This window comes from Echeneis naucrates, chromosome 9 (genome assembly GCF_900963305.1).
Source record: "Echeneis naucrates chromosome 9, fEcheNa1.1, whole genome shotgun sequence".
NCBI classification, from domain to species: domain Eukaryota; kingdom Metazoa; phylum Chordata; class Actinopteri; order Carangiformes; family Echeneidae; genus Echeneis; species Echeneis naucrates.
Window position 1 is genome coordinate 10,717,163 of NC_042519.1, and position 18,718 is coordinate 10,735,880.

Below are 18,718 nucleotides of genomic sequence, written 5' to 3' on the forward strand. Positions count from 1 at the left end.
TGTGACATGCATATGCCAGAAGGAGAGCATGAACTTTTTTTTTTTTTTTTTTTTTTTGGCGGCACAGATTTAGCAGTCTACAGTCGGCTGCAGACGCTTAAGGTGCTCCCCGTTGCTCCATTAGTTAAAGCGCACATTCCCCATCATCTTCCTCTAGTGGTCCTCTCTGAGCAGTTAATTGCGCGTCCACTCTATCGGGGCCGGCGCGATAATAACGCATTAAGAGCCGTGCCTCTTTCATTAAAGTAGAGTTGGGAAATGTGAGACCGCCCCCTTTCAGGAGTCAAAAAAAAAAGGAGAGAGAGTGTGTGTGTGTGAGAGAGAGAGAGAGAGAGAGGGAGAGAGAAAATCGATTATTTCGCCTCGTACCAAGACAGGAGAGGGTTTAAGGAAAGACTCGGTCAGGATTGGGGGAAGGAACAGAAACAGCCTCTCAACATCACCGACAGCCTCCAGACGTCCAGCAGTTCACCAGCCAGCACCGCCGCCGCGCCGCTGCCGCCGCACCGCCACCGCACCGCCGCCGCACCGCTCCCCTTCCGACCGGGTCCCTCTCCGCTCACCGGCACCGAGCAAAGAGACCGTCTCTCCTCCAACAGACACTGTCCGATCACAGAGAGAGAGAGTTCGGGGAGAGAGAGTAGTTAACTCTGAACATTACACAGAGTCCTACCACCTACTGTAGGTTACTTTTTTTCTTCTTCTCTCCCTCCCCCCCTCCCCCCCACCTTTCCCGGCGACGTCCTCCGCTAAGTTGCGCTCCTGGATTTTAAGTGCGTCTTGGCCAAGTCCGTCCCCAACCAGCAGCGGCTTCAGCCTTCCTGTCATTCGGCCGGAGCAGACAGCCGGCGGACCCGCTAGTTGGTGTCTTTCACTTCACCCGGACAAGATTTCACGTGAAATAAAGTAAGTAAGCAACCGCGCTCATGCTCAGTAGACATCCGCGAAGACGCGTCGGATCATATGATCCTCATTTTAGTCTTCCACGGGGAAACTTGGGGCTCTATTTTGATGCGCTCAGTGTCTTCTCCAAAGTAAAGTAACGGCCTCTATTGATCTGTTGGGACCCTGGACGACGTAGGGCGGTGATAACGATGCCACATAATTACGGGCTGACATCAATTATCCCTTTGTAGTATATAGTGAGCAGTGTCACGGTGTGTCTCGTGTTTTAGGTTGTGTGACTGTTGTTTCGACCTCGTGTAGCTTTCTCTTGTCCACTTACAGGCGCACAGTCCCAAAGCCACAGCTACTGAATCAGCCGTCTTTAGTTTAACATCATATTACATATTCTACTCTCCAGCGTAATGGGATGGATGGAAAGTTACATTTTCGATTTAAAACTGAGAGTTTAACCTGTCTGATACATTTAGGCTTGTCAAGTACTATTGCAAGAAACTTAAAAGTGAAAGACTAAAGGAGAGAAACTGTATATCTAGTTCAGAAGTTTAATATCTCAGATAATTGGAGCCTAAAAAGTAATGGGACAAAAATATCACTACACATTACATGGCCTTACATTGTGGTCATATTGAAGTAATTGTTCACTAGTAGTTTAAAACAACTACAAATACCCGGGGCTGATTTTCATCAAATCACCATAGCCTGAGATATAAGCAACTTTCAGAAGAATATTAGGAAATATTGAAATCTTTGATTATTTTTAAATTAGAATACAGATGAACATTAATCTGAACGTAAATTCGTGCAGACTACAGGCACATTGATAATACCTCTGTAAATCTGTGTTTTCAGAGGAATGATGCTGAATTATCATTTCTTGCCTGCGACTTTGAAAACGAGCTGTTTAGACTTAATATCACTAGAGCTCATATAATGTTTTACAGTAACTATAGAGTGAGTTTAGTTCAGCCTCGAGAGGCACAAGTGAACCTGTTGCAGTCAGAGGATTAATAGGGCACCATAATTAACCTGCGGCAACTTTCTCAGGTTGCAGCTTTTGAAATCAAATGAAATTTAAATGTTTGTGATGTGAGAGCCGATGAAGATGCTCTGAGGATGGCACTTACATTTTTAATACCACAGCACATTTCATTTTGAATTTAGACTGATTGTGGTTCTGGCAAGTTTGTGTGCATGTAACCTATGCTCATGAAGGGAAGGCTAAAATTAAATCTGTATCAATTTTGTGTGCACTTTCTATAGAGTGATTTACAAACACCTATTTTATCTCTAATAAATGCTCTTAATTTTAAAACTTAAAAAAACAACATAATAAATCTATGTGTCTGCAGTTTCTCAAACTTATTCTGACTAATATGATATTGCCAGCATATTTGGAGATCTAAAAAAAGATTACATTTGAAACATGGTTTGTTAGTGAAATATTTTTAAGGCGATTGAGAAAAGTGGAGTTTTTTTAAGTGTTGCTGTCTATTTGTGCATATTAACCTTATTGGTAACTCTTGGAAAAGCACACTGCAGGAACTAAGTCTTTTACTGCTTGATTGCACTTAAGAAATAAATATGCAACCTTTATCAAGTATAGCAACATTTCAGATACTATATATATATATATATATATATATATATAGCTTTATTTAAAATTATGGAGTGTGTTCTTTGCATTCTGCCATTACTTTTCCTATTAATTTATCCTATTTTCTGCGTTGTTTGCATGTGAGGAAAAAATTGTCTATAAAAAGATTTTACACATGGCCTTCCCTCTTCATCCCATCGTCAATGAAGTTGTTCTGTGTGGCCTGTCTGGCCTGTTGCTCTCTTGGGATTTAGCGTTAGGTTAATCCGCTCAGAGGAAGGTGAGCGCTCGCATGTGGACCCGCGATTACACACAGAGGACTCTGTCAGCCAAGCTCTGTAATCTCACAGACCCTGTACAAACACATACATGCGCACACTCGTGCATGCACATATACAGTCACACGAAAAAACACACACATGAACACATCAACCCCCCCCACACACACACACACACACACTCTCTCTCTCTCTCTCTCTCTCTCTCTCTCTCTCTCTCTCTCTCTCTCTCTCTCTCTCTCTCTCTCTCTCACACACAAATGCATATCAACAAAGGCATGGTCTGTCTCTTTATCTGTCTTTATGTCAGGCACACACTGTCTCACACAAGCACACACCGACACCCACACTATCTGGCCTGCGCTGCCTTTGCTTCTCTTATTCTCTTAAGATCTCTTTCTCTTGACAAATCATTTGGGATTTTGGGTGCTGATTCACAAAACCAACAGTGACAACACACTCTTACCCTTCTCACAGAGAGGGATTAGGAGGTCACGTGTCCCTGTGATTGGCCAGAGCATTGAGCCGATTGTCAGGGCACTTTGCTGTACACCAGGGGATCAGTAGAGCTTTACTTAAGTGAAGGAAAGGAACACATTGTGTGTGACATGGTCAGAATTTTGCCATGTGTTTTAAAAGCGCTCAGTATAAATCGACATCTGACAGACTGTAACTAATATCTTTATCTTAAGTGTCTAACAAAATGGCCATAAATATTGTGAATACTTTGTAATTCTGGCAGGACCAGACAAGCGTGACCTGAAAGAGAGTTCTGCAAAATGCATGCCATCTTTGAAAAAAGGAAGGGGTAAATGTATATCTTTGTCCTGCCTCATACCATAAGCAGAAGGCACACTTCAATATCCCCTCCTCATGGAAAACCAGATCTATGAAAACATTATTCTTAATGGAGACATCAGAGGCATTTATGTTTGAGCATATAATTTAATAGCTCCTTTTGCTATGCTTTAAAGTTGAGTTGTTTTTTTTTTCACTAATGGTTTCAAATATTTTGGAAGGGGTTTGCAGAGTTTGCTCGGTTAAACATCAGCAAAACACTCATTTGCAGATTGCAGGTTGGCGAGATCTAGAGGTAGATATTGAAGAACTGTAATTGGACTTCATGCCCTTTGGGTCAAATAAGAATGTAATATCAGAGTCAATTGTAGAGAATTGTATTTACCTCATATATATATATAAGGCACATATAATATCTTAAAATGTCAAGAGAGATCCCTGTATATGCTGCAGATAATACAGTGCATTTTGGATTTACTGCTTTCATATAAATGTTAGAGAGCACACCTAAAAATCTAGATGTGAAAGAATAAAGATTTGCTCTCTTTTTGGTGATTTTGTCAGACGCAAATTATGTGAAACTGTCCGCTCCTTTGGTCAATAACTTTTTTGAAAATACTTACATTTGATAATAACTCGGGGGCTTGTTGTATTCTTGTTTATTGCACATGGCAGGTGTTCCCTGTTTTGCATCATGGGAGGAAAAGTTGGTCTTTATTTCTTTTTAATTTTTATTGCGCCAATGAAAGACATTGGGCTCACCCTGACCATGTGTTTATTTGCTCATTTTCAACAGATCTCCCTTTCATTCTCCTAACTTTTGTGCATGTTAGAAATGTTTACCCAAATGTTTCTTTGCCTTAGGAACACTGTGTGTGTATCTTCATAAGCGTTGCAATTACTCATAAAACTTGAAAAATAACAGTCTAAAGTAAATAACACAGCCCTTGAATGGTTTATGGTGAATTGAATGCATATATTTGAATATGTCCTGGTTTATGCATAATGATGCAAAGTCGTCTTCTGTCTCTATCTAGTAATTAGCGGTGACGTTCACCAACTTTCTCTGTACGCTGTAAGTGGATGGGGGTGTATGGGGTTTGTTCACTGGGGTGTTAAAGATCACAGAGGAATATATCAGCCTTTGATGTTTAATTGTATTGTAAAACACACTTTAGAATATTTCTGCATAAAGTAGACTTCTGGCTGTGCTGTGCTTTGTGTTTGCTGTTTCTTTGTGTGTTTGTCTGTCAGTATGTGCTGTGGGTCTGGGAGGTGTGTGTGTGTTTGTGTGTGCGCGTGCATGTGTTCAAGTTTGTGCCTTGTTTTCATCTGTTTGTGCATCAGAATGTTTGTGCTTCTGTGTTTTTGTTTTTTTTTTTGTCTGAGTTTTGCGAGGTTGTTGCTGGTGTATATTCAAATGAAAATGCGTGTATTTCTTCTTCTCCTTTATTCTCACACTGAGGAGGGTAGGATTTGATGTCTGGGATGATGGAGCAGTCTGGAAAACAGTGTCAGTGTGAGGGCTGAAAAGGCAAACTGAGAAGACAGATCCACAGAGAGACAGAAAAACACACACACACACACACACACACAGAAAATGTAGATAGAAATCTATTTGAGCTGAGGTGAGTTAAGAGGAGAGCGACAGAATATTTGGCGTCAGATCAGGTATTCTTCATTAAAGAGCAATGCTTTCATGATGTCATGTTTCAACACACTGATCTGGATGAAGAGGATGTCCTACCTTCTTCTTCCTGTTTCCCGTTTCCTGCCTGGCCCGTTGGTCATTACGGCAGCAGCTGCCTGCTGGGTGGTCTGTGCTCAGCAGTGCTGGCCACAAAATCACAGTGTCAGCTGCAGCCCACCTAAAGAGACACCCAAAACACCTCACCATACTTGAGGCCTGCTCCCTGAAATATTTGGACAGAGCAAGAGTCCTGGGAGGCAAGAAGGCTGGGGGGAGTGCAGGGAGCAGAGGATTTTGAATGATAAGACAAAGAGAAACATTTAGACTAGAACAGAGTTTGTGTTTCTTTGTCTAAACATTGGATGGTTCAGATCAAGCTGAATGCCTCAGCATCAGCATCAAGACTTGAAAACTAGAGTCAAATGAGAGCGAAGCTTTCTTCTTTAACAGACACTTGCTTTAGTTGACTTCTTGTGAGATTTTTGCATTTTATACAATATCAGGTTGTCAGATAGAAGCCAGACAGCCCCCTAAGCCCAGTAATACAACACACCACAGTGCATATCTGTATTACCTGCTCCAAACATGCCGTGCGGTAAATCCAAAATTAACTGGGAATTCTTTTTAGTGAGTTTCAGGGGTTAGTTTGAGGGAGAGATGTTTGCTGTCCACATTCATAAATCAGTCGACGGAAGGCGTGTTCATGATAAAACACAGTACCTGACCTGTGAACGGCAAGGGCAACTTCTTACCTCCTAATATGTTTTTAGAGAGAGAACCCCCCCCCTCCCCGCCCCTTTCTCACCAACTCCCTTTGGTGTGGCACACACATGGACTACACCCAACAACAAAGAAAAGGAGAGAGAGAGTGAGAAAAAAAATCAGAAATGCTTTCCAGTGGCTGTAATTTATCTTTGTCACGCCTGCAACATAGCCAACTCATTCTGCAATGTAGTCCGGTGAGATTCACAGAGGTAGCTCTGTGACTTGGCCTCACACAAGCTCACATCCATCTAAGACTCCAGCTCACTCGGCTGCCACAATCTGCACCGCTGCCGTCACTGTTCCCCATCCACGGTGTTGCCGAGCTTCACGTTGCTACCGGGTATTTTTAGCAGATCGTGTGTTCACACTGGATTCAGAGGAATAAGGGCTTGAATTTTACCCAGTCAGGCTTTTGTTTGATCTTGCCCTTGTGATGAAACAGTGTCACACTAAATTTCCAATAACAAGCAGCACAATTGATATATCTATCTCCTTTTCCTGCTCCAAGGCGGCACATTACAGTCGTAAATACGTTTGTTTTTCACCGTAGCGTCTCAGATATCCAGGCAAAGTCTGTAACATCAGGAGGGTGGCTGTTAAACTCCGAGGGGAGCGTCCTGTTGAAAATGCTGTTAACACCGTCTAAGTTGAGAAAAAGCTATGTAAAAATCCACGCTCCTTGCTCTCTCTCTCCTCTGCAGAGCACACAGCTTAACCAGGCGGTGTCCTGCCAAAGTCCACACCAGTGTTCCTTTCCACTGTCATCTGTGCCATTCCCACACCAAAGGCCAGACTGTAAAATAATGCGCAGCACAGGACTGCTTTCATCACTTACATTACTCAGCTGACCAAAAACAAAAAATAAAATAAAATAAATAAAACCCCCCAATAGTCAGGCAAAGGCAGGACAAGGAATCGAGTAAGAAAACTCAATTGCAACAAAAGGAAGAAAGTGAAAGACAAAAATGAATTGTGTTTAAACTTTTCAGCTGAAGTGTATCTGAAATCAAACTTAATAACACGCAATAACAGACAGCAATATGATGTGCCCTCAGGGGGGAGAAGAGTGAAGCCCCCTTCCCGTCTGCCCGGACACACACACACACACACACACACACACACACACACACAACACACACCCCTTTTCTCTCTCTCAGTCAATTTTTTTTAACACTCCTTTTCGGCCAGGCTCCTTCTGCTCTGTGATGTATGGCTTTTTCCTACAGTGGCTCTTCCAAAGTGCAGCTCGTGATGTCATTAATTTTATTCATACTTTATGGATGCTCTGTCTGGAAAAAACGAGAGAAAAAGGAGAGGAACGATGTGAGGAGAGAGGGAGCAAGATCGAGGGAACGAGAGAGAGAAGAGATGGTGTTGCGGAAGGAGATTTTCAGTGCAGTTGCATGTATAATGAATGAGGGGGCACTTTGTTTGAAACTCCAGCCCGGCGCTTCACTTCAAGGTTTGCTGGGCAGAGTGGGGCCTTGTGATCTCACACCAGCCACTCTTTATCCTGCCAATAGATGCTTTCACCTGGCGCTGTGGGTCGACCCAGTGGAAAAACAAATAACCTTGTGTGTGTGTGTGTGTATGTGTGCAAGAGAAAGAGAGACGGAGGGAGAGCGCTGACAATGGAACATGGGGGGTAGAAAGGGTGAGGAGTGGGTGAGAGAGGAAAGAGGTGAGTTTGTATAACAGCAGCAGTGCAATGACGCCCAGATGATACTGAGGAGAATACTGGCACCCAGCCCACACTTCCTAAATAGTGCTCTCTACAGAAATAGCTCAGCCTTGATATTGACTTTTGTCTGCTTTGTGTGTGTGTGTGTGTGTGTGTGTGTGTGTGTGTGTGTGTGTGGGGAGGGGGGGGGCAGAGACATTTCATTGTCAAGTGAGGAGTTTTCACTTTGTTAATGTCTCTTAATGATTTTTGCTAGATGAGGTCAGATTATTTCTAAGCCAGCTATTTGTGTTTGTGTGTGTAAGCAAGTCTGCGAGTAAAGGAGCAAGCAGCCTTTATGATTTGGGATAAAAATGGGCTGTGTCTTATTTTTGGCCCTGTGCTGGACTCTTGGATTTATAAATAGCTGAGGAAGTGCGGGGGATACCTGTCGTGGCTCCAGCCTCCCTCCAGTAGACTCCCCCACGCCCCCACGTCACATCCATCCACCGCCCGGCCCTCTCCAGGCTACGACAGAGCTGCCCCCTCAGGGGACGAGCAAACAGGATGGAACTCAAATTGAGGGTGTGAGGAAATAAGTCTCTAGAGTAAAAGACGAAAAGGGCTTGCAGCTAAGCATGAGCAGCCTTATCTGACATTGTCAGATTTTCTAAAGTACCAGTTTAAAAAAAAAACAAACAAACAAACAAAAAAAACAAAAGAATGTCCTCACATTGAGAACTGCATTTTTTTGTTACACTTAGTCTGTGTCTGTAAGGTTACCAGGTGGTTTTCTCTGCATTGCATGCCAAACCATCTTATTCATTTCAATTCAGCCGTTAGCGTTCTGCCTTTACCTCGTATGTGCACTGTTTCTCTCACTTTCTCACAAGAGGATCTGGCTTCACATTTTTGGTAGTTACAGTTAGTGTGGTGGTGGAAGTGCGACTGCTAAGAAATAAACAAATAATACTTAGTGACTTGAAGGCCATCTCTGCATTTACTATCCAAGGTCAAACTCATTTTAAATACCTCACTTATGTAGGCAGATGAAGACAACAGTCTTTTACCAGGCGTCTTTGTCCTTCGTCAAACCGTCTAATTATTTGGTCTTGAGCCTACATTTTCAATGTGAGATGCTCCTCTATTTATTTCACTGTCAACCAGGACAAATGTTTGAATATGTCGAGTACAGGGATTGGCAACCTTGAGCATTAAAAGAGCCATTTGGGTGCGATTCCCACCGAATAAAACCACCTGGAGCCACAAACCTATTTGACTGCTATAATGAAGATAGTTTCATTAAAATTATGCTATGTAAATAAGAACTGTAGTTTGTTGCATTTACGAAATGATGGAAGTACTTTCTATTTTCCTCAGAAACTTTTGTTTTCTTGAATGTATCCATGGTTAGCTAACATGGGGTCGAGAGCTCAAAATATGTCATCAGCCTGTCGGCAACAGGTGACACAACCAAGATGGGGCGCATATTTTGATCAACGAAATATTAAATTATGTTTTATTTCAATCTGACAAGATCACCTAAATCTCCCGAATAAAAACAATTATACTGACAAAAAAAAAAAAAAAAAAAATAGAATAAAATGTATTTAAATTAAATAGACATTGTTTATTCGCATTATTTGCTCAAAACCACAGCAGAGGGATGAAAGAGCAGCAGGTTGCCAACCCCTGGTCTAGTATGAATTTCTAAAAGCATGTCATTCTTTTAAACATGAACATCATCCTTGGTGCATCCTAGTCCTATCCTGAGATATTGTTCATGCTCAGATCAGTGGCGCTTTGCATCTTGGCCCTTCACAATAGAAGCTCCATAATCTTATTAAGAGTGGGACAGAAAGGGAGAAATAGAGGGACACAGAGAGAGAAAGCTTGAAAAGCTTTACTGCCCTTGGTGGACTGTGTCATTACACAGCATAAGAGAAATCAGTCTTTTTTTTTCTTTCTATCTTTTTTTTTGTGCCCCCCCTTCTCTGTGAAGGGAATTGTGCTGCCTGTTATTAATGTGCTTTTGACAGCTTAATTTGATAAGCAGGCCTTGTTAAAGAAGCCTTGGATTGTTCTCATAGAAAGAACATGCTTTTTTTTTCATGTTCTTCAAAATGCTGCCGCACATTCTGTCGATGACCCAGTTCTGAGAGATGGTCAAAAAACAAGGAAGAGCAGTGCAAAATCCACAGGGAGAAGGAAGGAGAGAAGGCAAGAGGGTAGTGGGAGAGGGAGAGAGAAAGATAAAGTGAGAAAGAATACTATGAGTAAGAAAGGCACTTGCGGGAAGTTAACTCAAATGCTTTTCTTTCTTCTCTCTCCCTCCTCCTGAATTGAACAGCCTACCTTCTCAGGCTCCTCTTCCCTGTAGTCTAATCGGAAGAGAAACGGTGGGAACGATAACGGGGATTAACTTCCACTGCTTGCCAGCTCCCCTTGGTTAAGTACACGTGTAATGAGTTGTTTATTTGGGATAATGCACAGTAGGTGCAGCAGAAGCCCAGAGCTGCCCTCACCTCCCTCTTCTTCTGCTAATGTAGACACACATGCAGCAGAAATACGTACTCAAAGTAAATGTGCACCACATGCAGTAACACACTGTTAAGACTGACGCACGCAGGTATGTGCACGTACGTGTATTAGCTCAACCCTTCCACCCGCCCGTACACATTCCCACACACAGCTGTGATGCAGGTCACTTGCTGTGCAGTTGTACGGCGGGAGAAGGAGAAAAATGGGGAGCTTGGAGCTGGTGGGGTGGGTTTATCCTGTATATTTGTGTGTGTGTGGGGGGGGTGCAAATGTTCTCAGGCCTTCTTTGGGTCATAAGACCAGGGGATTTTTCTCAGGGTGAAGAGAGGGGGAAGAAATTGAACGATATGAGAAAAAATGAAGGGAAGGAACCAAGAGAAGGAAAGCGGATAGGATGTGCCCACTAGTTTGTACGTGTGTCCTCGTGTGTGTGTGTGTGTGTGTGTGTGTGCCAATTTTGTGTGTATGTACATGAAGTGGAAAAAGCTGTTGCCTTGTGTAGGGGACGTGCTCTGCTATCATTAGCTGGGGGTGGCGGGTGGTGGTGGTGGTGGGGGGGAACGGGAGGGGGCAGGCGAGGTTATGTGAACGGTGCAGCTGTGCTCGCAGCGGAGGGATTTGAGTGGAGGGGTGGGGTGGTGGGGGGAACTCCAGGCAGCCAGGTCCTTCACTGTACCACCAGCTCGCAATGCAGAGAAGTAGAGAAGAGAAATATTCAGCCGAGCAGCGAGCCCTGTGAAACAAACACAAGTTGCCGCCGCCCCCTCTGTCCACCGTCTCTCCATCCCCCACTCCTCCACTCCTCCACTCTAGCCCTTTACTTCCCAAATAGGGAAAATAAATAAATAACGATTGATGCTTGATGGTAAGGATAAGAGTGCAAGAGAGAGGAAGAGGAGGAAAAAAGAAACATGTCATGATTTATATATAGTGCAGGGAATGCTTTTCTGTCAGCCATTTGTGGTTTTACGTTCCATTTTCATCCATTTAGTCAAAACTTTCATTTAACGCCGCTATTACTAATCATGATAATTATAAATATTATTATTTGTGTAATTTCATATAAATGTACTTAGAATGTACTTACAAATTTCCATACATGTTTGCTGCCCTTTTATTTTGGGGATTTCCCCACGACATGGCTTACAATTCCAAAGTCATTCAAATTCGTTTAAAGCTTCCTCCCCGCCTCTCTTATTTTACTCACTGAAAGAATCGCAGCCCACATAGCGAGGGATGGCACAGCAGACGAAGACCCAAACTTGCTTGTCAGACCGTGTGATCAGTTGCTGTAGAGAGACAAGGCAGAGGTGGCTGAGAGACAACAGAACACAGAATGGCATCGGCGTGCAGTGCTAATGCATTCAGCCTGCCACCGTATCCAACAACAAGGCAAGATATCACACAACTCACTTCACAAGATGTTCCTACAACAACATCAACAATAAGAGACATATAAATGCAGACACACAGTCTCAAACACACACACACACAGGTGTGTGCACATGCATAAATAACCACACACTGCATGTTAAACACCAACCATGTGGAACAAGAATTTGAAAGCAAACAAACAAGTCAGAATGTAAGCAACTTGTCTGAGACTTTACGACAGAAATAAATGAAAAACCTGCTTTGTGTTTTATGAGGAAAAGGGACTAAATTGCTGTGGAGCACCATGCATTCAATATTTGGGATAAAAAAAGTAAAAAATAAATAAATAAATAAATAGAAGCTCTTGGCAGATTTAAGCATAACTGTGAACTACGTCAAACACAATGGTGAGCACTGAGCTAAAAATAGAGCGCGGTCAAACAGCAATAGTGCTTTGGCAAGCGGGGTCATATCCATGTGATACAGTGGCCTTCGCCGTAGCCACATATTGAGAGCAGAGGCATTCTGCCAAAGCTTGTAGCTTCACAGGAGTAATTTAATATTTGTTTGTCTCTATTATTTCATTCTACACCCCCCCCTCGTTTCTCCTTCTCCCTCTCTCTTGCTTATGGGGGTTAAGTAACAGTAAGCTTTATCAGATTACTGGGTCTGAGGTCTCTTTCAAACCTCTCTTTGCCATCTTGATTTTGTGCAGCTGTGCAGACTCTTTAATCATACGCTATCTTTTTTCACTCACCCTCCCCTCCTCTCCTCCCTTTTTCTCGTCCTCCCTCCTCCCTTAACATATGTTAATTGGCTGCTTTCTGTGACAAATTACGAGCGCTCGCTTTGATGAGGTCGGGTTGTGATGGCGCTGGGAGTGGAGTACAGTGGAACTGCCAGACCCTCGCCGGTTCCCCCTTAACCACTCCAAAAAGGAAAGCGGCACCCAGCCGATGACTAATGAGAGGGTTGGACTGGGTCTGGCCTGACTCTGGCCTTGGTGGGGCCACTCCCCTAAACAGAGGCTGATCTGTAGGTACCGTATGCTGCCACACGCCTTCCACACGTCGTGCAAACCCCACACCCCACCAGCACTCCTCCGGGAACTGTAAAGCACTGAGAGAGTAAAAGAGTTGAGGCTATATGCTAAAAAAAGATTGATGTTGTATACGTTAGGTCCATATTTTATAACAGATTGACAGTCATTTACCTTTTGATTTTGTTGATTTTTTTATATATATATTTTTTTTGATGTCTGAAGGCGACTAAATTTGACCTAGGAAAAAAAAAGCACAAGTAACATAAATTAGAGATGCGCCGTATACAACGTGTCTCAAGTTTATGTTCTGTGTGTGGGTGTGTATCAGTGTGTCTGCATCTGGTGAAGAGACAGTGCCTGGAAATATTATACCACCCTTGCTTAAACAAACACTAACAGTGGAACAATCTCTGCTTAATGATGCGCAGCGTCAACAGGGAAACAGTGCTCACCAATAATCAGCATAATTAGCTTGCGGTAACCAGAAAAAAGAGGAATGAACATGACATCATTCTGAGAGGTTTTTTTTTTTCTTCTCTTTTTTGACAGGGTGTCTGACCTTATCTACCTTCAATCTATCCTGCTGCTTCTTTAGCTCAGTCTCTCTCTCCGATTCTCTTTCTCCGTCACAATCCCTCTCTCTCTCTATGATCTAGGTTACTCGGTTTCCTAGCAGAGCACAGGGACCTGAGGAAGAAGAAAAAAAGAAAAAGAAAAAGAAAAGAAAAAACAGAAGGTCGAATCTATGAAGGACATCCTTGTTGAAGTGTGCAACCTTCTACTTCTCTGCAAATTACCCACACGCTGTGCATGGACTCAAAGCAGAGCTGTGGCTCTCACTTCAGCTCAGCAAGGCTGTGACCATGACATGTGCTGCTTTTGGGGTGTCACAACAACAGGGAGATGCAGTGTTGTGTCGAGTGCTCACTGTCGACAATTACTTTTTCGTGATTTTTTTAGGGTTAATTTTGCCCCTTTAAGACACACACAGAGCCTATGACAAGTGTGATGCACGATAATTATGAGAAGTAACTGTTTAGATTTTTAAGTGCTTTAAATAAGTTGAGGCCCTCACCGCACTTGAGCAAATCTTGACGGTAGAGAGCAGGATGTCAGCGATTTCAAAACTTTAGTATTTTGTTTGTTATGGTCACCACTTAAAAATAAGGCGATAGTATCGTCCGGGAGTCCAAACTTGCTGATGAAGTGAGACAAGGAAAAATAGTAAATTCCACTACTTCCCTTTCGGTCTGATATTACCAACATGCTGACTCGGTTACAACGAACCAGATCGAAAAAAGGGAAATTATTTTATTTACTTTTTTCCCATCAGTAAGTAAGCACAGCAGATGACTGACCAGAAGCGATCGCACATTTCCATACCAAGCCGACAGACATGCATAGACGTACGCGCAGGCAGAGAGGCAGAGAGAGAGAGAGAAAAGAGTGACAAAATAAAGCTGGTGAAGAAAAAAGGAAGTGAGCCGGCACCTCGTGGCTGCATCAGGGTTAGCCATGTTAGCGTTAGCCTGCAGGCCTTAATTGAGGCCAGGAGGGAGCATTTAATAATTGCTGTCAGAAGATCAAATTTAATTCTCCTCTCTTCACAGCCACCAATGCTGTAGGGTAGAGTGAAACAAATTGTCATCAGAGATTTCAAAATGAACAAAGCTTTTAATTAGGGTGATTAGAATGCCGTGGCAAAGAGAAAGAGTAAAGGGAATGGGGGTGGTGTGATGAAATCATCAGCGGATCGTGTTAACTGCGATGTCTGGTGTTGATACAGTGTGGGGTGGCGATGAGGGGTGGTAGGGGCAGAAAAAAGGGGAGTAAGGGCAATGCGACTACTGTGAAGTTTACTTTGCTTGAACATGAGCAAGTGTGGCCCATGCAGCAAAGAGTCCTTAGCCTCATTTTCAAACCATCTGACATGTAAACACACACACACACACACACACACACAATCTCTGCCCTTCTTCCCCGCTGGAGAACATTGCTAACATCCTGAGACATTGTCATACTCGGCGGGGAACATAATTGGGTGAATATGTCAGTGCTTTGTGTTCTTAGTGACATGACTCCTGGCTGTTCCTGTGGGGGCTGCAAACACTCATTGAAGGGTTTATACTGCAATTCCACTGCATCGCTTCATTGTTCATTATGGTGCTGCTTGCTTTATGAACATAATAGATAAGCAGGGGATGACTTATCCGTGCACTTATGGGTGTACGCTCTTGAGTGTGTGATTTCATGCTCCCTGTGTTCATTTTCTGTTCCTGTCCTTTTGCTGCCAGCAGTTGGTTACACCTGGGTCCTGCGGTGCACAGAGCAACATGTGAATTGAGACGGTGGTTCATGCTGGAAAACATGACCTGCAGCAGAGCTCTGTAAATGATTTTACAATGAGTGGAAGGTGAGGGACAGAGATAAAGAGACGGGAAGAAGTGAAAGAAAATGCAACAGTGTTGATAAAGTGAAACTTAAGAGAGGTTATTTATATTTAAACATCAGATGTGTATCACCGCAATCTGCACCACTTCCATATTCGAAACCATTTCAGTCGCTCTCAGTTTTGTCCCTTCAGCTCAAGTCCAATGTGAGTCCAACTTGTACTGTGTCACCATTATTAAGCTGATTCTTTTTTGTCAGTGATACCTTTTCTTTCTATACTTTATCCATGCATGCATCCACTGCCCCTTCTTATGCTCAGGCCATGGAAAGACTGAATACACAAAATGGTGATTCATTCCAGCCTTTCCGGGGCCTCTCCACGTTGTGGCTCGCCTTTCCTTCTGCTTTTTCTTTTCTTCTCCTTTTTTTCTGATACAATTTTTTTCCAGCTTGGCACAAGGGTATGTGTGTGGCAAGTTTGTCATTGCGGTCCACTAAGTTTATTTGTTTATTACTCATGGCTATATAAGCTATTGTCACAACAAAAAGCTGCTGACAGTCGACAGGGATTGCCTTTTTAACCGTGAAGGCCACTCCTCCTCCCTGTCCCTGTCGTGTGCCCTCTTGCTCATCTGCCTTTGGCCTAACAGCTGCAGCTTTACAGCCCTTGGCCTCCTTTCAAAGAGCGTGGTTGACACATTGTGTCAAGTAATTTTGTCCTTGGGGAAGTCAGCAATGGGCTATGGAAAGATGGCTCTCACCTGTCTCAGTGCTGGCTGTGACGGATGGTTACCTATCTCCATTGCGGCCTCTTGTTTGCTGGTGCTGAGTGAGACGTGCAGCTGCCCAAACGAAGGGCACGGCTCCGCTCTCTTCTGCCTCTATTTCTACCCGCTCTTCATGATTACCCGATAAGACAAAACTCTAAACGCACAACATCTACCTGAGGCAGTTCTCTGATGCTGAACAGTTAATGTTAGTGTTAATGTTTCAATGAATTTACAGTCAAGAAACAACATCCACATGCATACATTAAATAAAAACTATGTGTAACTTTAAATTTAGAGACTCTGTTCCTGCGTTTTGAAGACAGTTTAAATTTCTGTGATTGTTCTATCGATGGATGCAATATAAATAAGCTTTGAGATGTTCAACCTCTTTTACGGTTTACTATGAATTAAAAGAAAAAAATACAAATATTCTTTCACTGTTCATATTGTGATCTCACTGAATATATTTGAACTTACAAAAAATTTTTGTGAATTCAAAAGTTAACTGAATTTGTATTTATGCAGAATAAGCAAATGTTTTTAAATTCAGTTTCCTGGTCAGTAATTTTTACTTTACTGTTTTACTATCTGTTGATTCATGGTAAAAAATTATGAAAAACTTTTTTTTTTTTTTCCCTTGATTTGGATTATCTTGAGCCAAAAAAATGTATCAATAGAAAAACGCACACGCTCTATAGCTGCTGTCAGCCCGTATATATGTGTGTATAAGGGGACCAGGAGTAAGGCCTAAAAAATATTCAGAAAATATTTTGCGGCTGTTTGTTTACTCACGTCACTGGCCGTTGGAAATAAAATAAATAAATAAAGTAATTGGATTTTGAAGCCTGCTCTGTTAACATGTGAGTAATTTGGTGAAAGGAAGCACCTTTAGCACCTTTGATTGTCTGTGTCTGCTGATGTCACATCCTTCCTCTGACTTCTGTGTGTATGTGTGCATAAGTTTTCTGTGTGTGTTTCCTGTCTTTCTGTCCACCAAGACCTGGGGGGCACTGAACTATAAGAGGGGAAACAGGGGAAACAGCCCTGGCAGAGTCTCATTAGTTTGAAAATCAATTAAGTTTAAAGTTGAAGTAGGAAATTTAAAATTGAGGAATTGCTTTGACTGGGGATTGGCGAGGAACCGAGCGCTCATCTTGTAGCCGTGGAACTGCTACTTATAATAATACACTCTGTTCCTTATTGTCAATCACATTTATAAATCTGGTGCCAACCACAGGCTATCGGCTGACTTTCCTCCTCGTCAATAGACAGGTGTCTCAGTTCTAAGGCACATTGAGATTGAAAATAGAATACATGTGAAATGTGCTCTGTCTCGCTAATGATCCAACTAAACCATGAGCTAATAGAGAGAGACAGGTGAAGACATATCCTCCAACACACGTGTAAGAACACACACGTACACACCACAGCCACTCAAATTCAAGTTTAGCTATAATACTCAGTGGGAAAAAAAAAAGAAAAAGGAATGAACATATTATAAGATGATCCAACACTATCACTCTAATCCCCAGATGTACATGTTGCTAATCTCTTTAGCTGCTAACACGTTAAATTAGCCCTAATATCTGCTGAGATTCAGAGGCATAGAGGCCCACCTACGCATGGGCTACCTCCCAGGTTTAGGTCACTCTCCTCCTCCAGCACTCCAAAAAGATACAGACATTAGAGTTGGGTGGGTGGGGGCGGTGGGGGTTGAAGGAAGGAGCAGTGATAGCCATTCGTCACCCTGCCTATCTCGCTCTGACAGATGGGGAGTGCGGCGTGCCACATAGAGGAGTCACTGCCTGTAATGACATTAGAGGCACAATGAGAACTGATACACATTTTTCTGTTCCCATCCTGCCTGGCCATCGACTCGCTCCTTCGCTTGATCCTTCCCCTCCTCTCATTTCTGCTGGTACATCTCCATCCTTACAGGAGGCGCAGCGCTGTCTGCCACTATTTCAAAAGCACAAGCGCACACATGAATGAACCCACGAACACAGTCTCATGTATACAGCCACACGTGCAACATAGCTAAAGAAAAAAAACAACAACAGAAGAAACCTTAAAATATTCTCCACCAAAAAAATTATGTTATTGATGAAGAAAAAATCTTCTACATGACAGAACTGCTCAAGTGAAAATGGAGCACTGTGAGTTTGTACTGACATTCAGATTGTATTTGGAAAACTATATTAAAGCGCTTTTTTTTTTTTTTTTTTTTTCGTCCTGCTCTTCAAGGAAATGGGAGTTTATTTAAAAAGAGAGAGTGTTTATTTAATGTACCATACACCTCCTAAAAGGTTTACTTACTGCAGTGTAATATGTTATTTCAAATCCTCACAACCACATTTCCTAGGAGGATAGGGGATACTGGCGTTATATACATACTTTTTTTCAGGACATGCTATTACCAAATGTGTTGCAGATGTACCATGAGCTGAGGCTGTGCTGCCGAGGTGGGGTCTCTTGGAAAAACATCACCAATCCTGTCATGATAAATCACCTTCCCCAATTTGCTATAACACGTAGAATTAGGTTTTGAGAATATCAGCATCAGCAGAAATTTATACGTGTTGCATTCGCAAGAGTGGTGCTTTCGTTTTTAACATTTTCCCCCACAATTCGCCGAATGCAGGCTGAAGTAGGCAAATTTTTTGATTCTTGGAATGAGATTTCATGTGCATTTCTTCTTATTTGTTGTCATGTCCCCTCTCCCCACTAACAGACAAAACTCTGCGGCTGTCTTTCAATGTGACAAATTAGTCTGGCGAATGAGTCAAGTTAAAGTTCCCCTTTTTGCCGCCCCCTTGATTTGAAGAAGTCGTCTTCGGTGTCTGTCCTGAATAACAAAGCCACATTAACAAGCACCCTACAGACCGTCTATTAGAATGTGAAAAAGCACC

The 18,718-nt window shown here is 42.6% G+C and overlaps 1 protein-coding gene across 10 annotated transcripts in view; it reads left to right on the forward strand.

Annotated features, from left to right (window-relative positions):
• The first annotated feature begins 357 nt into the window (after window positions 1-357).
• The window catches only part of mef2cb (myocyte enhancer factor 2cb), a 58,609-nt gene continuing 40,248 nt past the window's right edge, over window positions 358-18,718 (forward strand). For 8 of the 10 annotated variants that reach the window (XM_029510020.1, XM_029510013.1, XM_029510016.1 and 5 more), the window contains exon 1: window positions 359-906. The gene's annotated coding sequence lies outside the window, so the exon portion shown is untranslated. Of the gene's footprint in view, window positions 907-18,718 lie in introns of all 10 variants that reach the window. The other 2 variants (XM_029510023.1, XM_029510022.1) reach the window with 1 other exon arrangement.